The sequence below is a fragment of the Cyprinodon variegatus genome, unplaced genomic scaffold (genome assembly GCF_000732505.1).
Source record: "Cyprinodon variegatus isolate N-32 unplaced genomic scaffold, C_variegatus-1.0 Scaffold689, whole genome shotgun sequence".
NCBI classification, from domain to species: domain Eukaryota; kingdom Metazoa; phylum Chordata; class Actinopteri; order Cyprinodontiformes; family Cyprinodontidae; genus Cyprinodon; species Cyprinodon variegatus.
The window spans coordinates 106,688-112,687 of record NW_015151142.1 but is presented as its reverse complement, the minus strand read 5'-3'; positions in this window follow the sequence as shown (position 1 = coordinate 112,687).

The window sequence follows — 6,000 nt, the reverse complement described above, 5'->3', positions numbered from 1 at the left end:
TGTGTGAGGAGGCGGACCGGAACCAGGCGCCTCCTGTTGGTGGAAGGGACACAAACACAAAAACAAACACACAGACTGGAGCCCTGACAAGATCATTGTTTAAACAATCATAAACACCACATAAGCAATCAATAGAGCCGCAATATTCTATACCATACCAGTCTTAGGAGATTGTCAGGTTATAAAGGACTGATTGTAGGGAGTCTTCATTCTTATGTATCTGTAGTGTTTCTGTTCTGCTGACTCCTGACCCATGAATAGACTGCAGTGCCCTACTGTAAATACTTAAAAACAGCCTGACATATTCTAAAATGTTCCTAGTACTCATCTCCACTAATGCTGTTTAGCCAGAGATTTGCTTTTTTCCACTGATCTTGGTATTTTTGGGAGGATTTCCTTATATGGGAACTGGTCGAGAATCGGGTGTAACAAGAGTGAAAAAAAGAGCGTTGTAGGTGAGGTGAATTAGTCTTTATTTGCAACTGTGACAGCAGCTTTATTTAGTTATGTTTTCTTAAATTTACCGTTAATGTGTGTAAGAGTGATGTGTGTATCAGACATTTAGGAAAATGAATTAAGTTTGTTATTTGTTTTATGTGAGTAACCCCATTTAACTGACGAAATGATGAATCTGTCTCTTAACGGAAGGGTGGCAACCCTAGGTGTGACAAACTAAAGTAATGAGATAGATAAGCATCTTATGTGAAAAGGTGAAATTTTACAGTACATCCATCTGCCCTTATTGAGCACCTGTTTCCCATCAATGCAAGTTAAACCTCTGTTTTGTTGCCAAACTGATCTTGCCAGCCTTTTATAGTATGAAGTTTGGCTTTCAGCTGTCAGCTAAGCCTTTTCCAAATATCTCACACCCATATTTGTCACACATTAGAGCGTTAGCATACATTGGTGTGCCTTTGAGAACACATTGGTTATAAAGAAAACCAAAATACTATAAGCTCCAAAAAAATATGAGCCTGTAAAGGCACGTTTTAACCATGAGTTCCTATTCCTGACAGCTATTTCTTCTTGATTTATGACCTGGAGGTGAAACAGAGTTTCCCAGTCCACCTCGGAGTGAACAAACTAATGAAGCAGATGCATTATTTATTATTGAAAAAGAAAAGCCTGGAACAAAAGCAGAGGCTTTGCTCAAAAACACTGAAATGTTCCAAATGCAGAAAAAAGGAATAATGTTTCATCCTGCATGTCAACCTAAGACGCATGCCAAATGTAATATTAGGTATATGCTTGTGGTTATTTGAATAGATGATGATATAAGATTACATTTTTAAGAAGAGTGTTTCTTTTCCTGATAAGGGAAGTGCAGTTATATATATAAGGAGGCCTAGTATGGTTATATATAGTGAAGGTTAGGCTATGGATTTTTAATGTTGGGTTCAAGCAAAAGGTTAGGAACTAATGATGAGTCTGAAAATAGCCATGACCAGAAAAGACTTCATCTGCTAACAGCAGGTGAAGTTGATGATGAGGATTAGTATTCTGATATACAATAACATAACAATATTATATATATATATATATATATATAATTTAGTGGTTATATCTAAAATGGATATGAGGCTAAGTCTTTCTTCTTATCCTTTAATTTATTCCTTAACAGCACTGATTTCTACATAGCCTATGAGTCCTTACTACTCGAAGAGTCCATTGAGTGAGTAAATAACTTCATTTATGCACATGTAAACATACATATACAGCTTCACACATGCCTACAAACAACTTAATTCATACAAGTATTAACCATAGTTCACAAAAGTGATCAACTGTGGTGTTTTAAACCAAACATAACGTTTTGCATTATTTTGCAAAAAGTAAGATTTTTTTCATCTGACCAGAGCACTTTCTTCTACATGTTTGCTGTGTCTCCCAGGTGGCTTATGGGAAACTTTAAGCAAGACTTCCCATGGATATCTTTGAGAAGCTTACTTCCATAAAGGCCAGATTTGTGCAGTATACGACTGGCTGTTGTCCTATGGACAGAATCTCCCTCCTCAGCTGTAGATCTCTGCAGGCTATCCAGAGTGATCATGGGACACAACAGGCACAGTGTGTTGTTGATGTCTGTATGTTGCATTCTATGGTAGCATGTAGATTAGAGGGTCTGGTGTTCCAACTACATGCTGATCAGACCCGAAGCTTTTTTAACGCTAGTCGCTTGCTGAGTGGTTTAACCTGGGTAGATACGTGTCAGTGAGCTGTTCCCACTGCCATTAAAAGCCGATTGTTCCCAGGTTTGAACGGGTATTTCAGCCAATGGGAAAGGGGTATAATGCATTTACAGTTTATGCTGGACTTTTTTTTATGCTCCGCATAGATTTTCTTGTGCACTGAGAGTGAGCGTGCTGCGTGCAATTGCGTTAATTGGCAGTTTAGAGGAAACACTAGGGATAACATGAACTTCCTTTTTCTTTTTTTTTGTCAAGCCATTTTTTTGTACTTATTTATTTTTGATGTGATATCATCCAAATATTGCTATAAGCACTCACCTTCATTCACAGGTGCAGTGAAAAAAACAGCTGAACATTATTAGAACTTTACTTACAGTATGTAATTTATTTTATACTGTCATCAATACAACTCACACATTTCTATACTGCCTTTTTAATTTATTGAAACATGCATCTCACAGCATTAGATTATACACAATCTCTGGATCTGTGAGAAAGATATGGGGATGTTAAATACTTGTGTTTTGGTGGGTCTCTCCTTTTAGCTCATTACAAATTAAAAATTGTTTCATAAGGCTTCTAAACTAAGGGATTCCTATGCATTTAAATTGAAGAATCAAACAATTAAAATTTGGTGAGTCTAAATATTCTGATATTTTCAGGTGCGCAGTTTCAGTCTGGATCCCTTCAAACTGTAAAATAACCTTTCTAATTTAGCCAAGACTTGAATCTATGAAGTAAATGTGTAAACTAACACATTCACATTGACATTAGATGAAAGAGTAATAAAAACTGTTTTTATTATTAGACCAGCCTATTATGTAATCATCTTCATCTGGGACTAAATTATATTGAGGCCAAGAAAATGAATTACTGTGTAGAATATTTTAACTTTTAAAACAAAATAAGACTTCTAAAGTTCAGATACTAATCTCTATTTTTGTCATATAATATTGTCTTTTAGGTAAAAAGAAAAAAAACACTCCTAAGTTGTAAATCTATTTAGCCAAGTACTTTGTCATGAGCTGCAGTGTTGCAGGATTTTTTTTTTCTTTATGTGGTCAACATAACCTTTTATGGCTGTAGGCCAGTAAACCACTGGTCGTTGGCTTTGCTCACCAAAAGCTTCAAGTAGTTATTATAAAATTAATGTTTTTTGTAGAAATAGGGGTGACATTATGGGAAACAGTTTGCTTTTTTAATCATTTACTGTAAGTAAGATATTTGTTAAATGTGACAGAAGGGAAAGTCCTTTAGGGAATAAAAACAAACCTAAATTGAACCTAATATTTCATTTTTATTAAGATTCATGTTTTAACAAACACAGGAAATAAGTTATGGGTCGCCGCAGTCAGTGGGGCTCACCCTTTGCTTTTACTGTTTATCTCTGTTTTTCTTTCATGTGATAAGTCCTCACTCTAGCCCAAAATTTTGTTGGTTTTACCCCAAAAGTCATTAATCACAGCAGCATTTAGCAATCCCTTAAGATTAATAATGGCTTTAGAATAATCTTTATTGCCTTGACAGCAGCAGTAAAATGGTGTGTGTTGAAGTTGTCTGGGTATGAGTGGGAGACAGTAAAAAGAAGGCTTACATTGTATGGTGCTTTATTAGTAGCCTTCAAAATAGCAAAGTGAAAAGTTATAAAAGGAATGCAATGACTTAGGGCAGACTTTAGTAGTATTTACTGTAAAATAATTCATACTGATGTTATCTTCAATTTTAATAAAAAAAACAAAAATAAAAACAATTCAATACAGAATTAACAAAAGTCTGAAAATTAAGGTTAGATTTAATCTAAGAATACCATGACAACCTGTAGAACCTTTTGAAATGGGCCAAGTGACTCTCTGCTTAATGGCACATTGTAAGAACTGTCAAAAAATGTTTCTCGATTTAGTGTCTAGTTCCTAAGCTTCTGATTTTTAATTGACCAAATAAATGTCTTGGTGTATTTAAGAATGTCAGACTGAGTTTGACATTTTATTGTATATATTTCAACATATTTAGGCTGTTTGGAACTCAGACATATCATTTTGCACCAAACTGATATGGTTTACATATTATGTGGTCTTTTTTAAACATTTATAATATTTTTGCAATCACAAAAGGCTTTTCCAAGTGTATTAGAACTTTTTGTATGTACTGTGCATTTGTTTGGACCGACAGTGAAATTGGACAAGAAGGCCACAATATCTTCTCTGTTTCATTGCAAACTTGCTGATGAGGTCAGAAACCTGAAGAGGAAGGAGAGTTCTCCCACCCCATATTGGCTCATCATTTTGTATACATGGAGCTTATATGGGTGTGCAGTAATGTTTGAACAGGATAGGGTCATTTCCTGATGGAATTCTCCTAAACATTTTGGTGTGTAGAAGCATTAAAGGTGTATTTTATTGCAACTAACATGCAAACCCCAATCCTTGAAATAATAACCAGAATTACAAACCCTTCAGCACCAACACTCCCACAATAGAGTCTTGCCTTTTAAATTTCTTGCTGTCACTCCTAATAGCTTTGATATTGTCATAACATTCAAATTTGAATGTACACATGTAATAACACACACACAAAATGTATTCCTTGCTTATCTAATTTCTTCATGGGTGGTTTTTGTTTTACACATTACTTATTTTGTTTCTTTGCCATTATTGTGCATCTTCATATCAGTCATGGGTCAATTATTAGCACCCAGGGGATTTTTCTGGCCCATTTTGTCAACCAAAGACAGCAAGTCCCTTTCTATAGTCGCTTGATAACGACTATAGAAAGATTTTAAAATCAAATAAATATTCAGCATGGTAATAAACTATATTGAGGAGCAGAGGTTTAACCAAAAAAAAATCATAGTGGTGGCCAAGCAGGAACCGTTATCAGAACCTCAATCTACACGGTTTTGACAGCAAAATCAACGAGAACCACATCTGTAGTGTCCGAATAAAGGCAAAGTAGATTATCTCAAAGCCCTTGCTCATAAATAGACACATATATTTACAAATCCATGCTGTCTAAATTAAAGATTAAAGGTATAGTGGACAATCTTATTTAAGCTTTGAGTTCGGGGGGAACATCTCTGATTATATTAAAGACCCCCAGATGAATTGCAGAGGCTATTCGCACCAAAAAACAATAAATGTAGTAAATGGTGTATGAGAGAGGGGGAGACATGCAGGAAAGGACCACAGGCTGGATTCAAACCGAGGTTGCCTGTGTCGAGGACTAAGGCCTCCGTACATGGGTCGTGCACAGTAGCCACTGCACCACCTGCACGCCCCTGAATCTAGTTCTGAAAAGAGCATGAATTCTGTATATATTATCCTTTATGTAGTATATTGATGTGAGCACTTGACCACAATGTTTTTGTTGTCATTTCATTGTTAATATATTAAAAATAAAATTTTAAATGTGTTAACAACATTCCAATTTTGAGTATTACTGCTACCATGGTCTGAGGGAAACTGCTTGGGAATTACGTCACCTGGTAGAGATGGCCAATGATAGCTAAGGGTGGCCATGGCTACCCCGCCTTCCCATCTAGTTCCGCTCCTGTTGAGGTGGAGATGATTTTCAGCTTAATTGCGCTTGGAATCCTGAGGTTCTGAGTTCAAGCCCCATTCCCATGGACTGCCACTCTGGGTCCGGGAGCAAAATACCCTTAAAGGAATAGTACACCCAAAACATGATTAGCCTTCATTTTCTACTCACCCCCATGCTGAACAACACTCTGGAGTACTTTTTTGATGTCTCAAGTGCATCTGGAGATCTGGAAGACTTCTTGCTGTCTGCTGGCGTTCAAATCATGGAGGTCTAC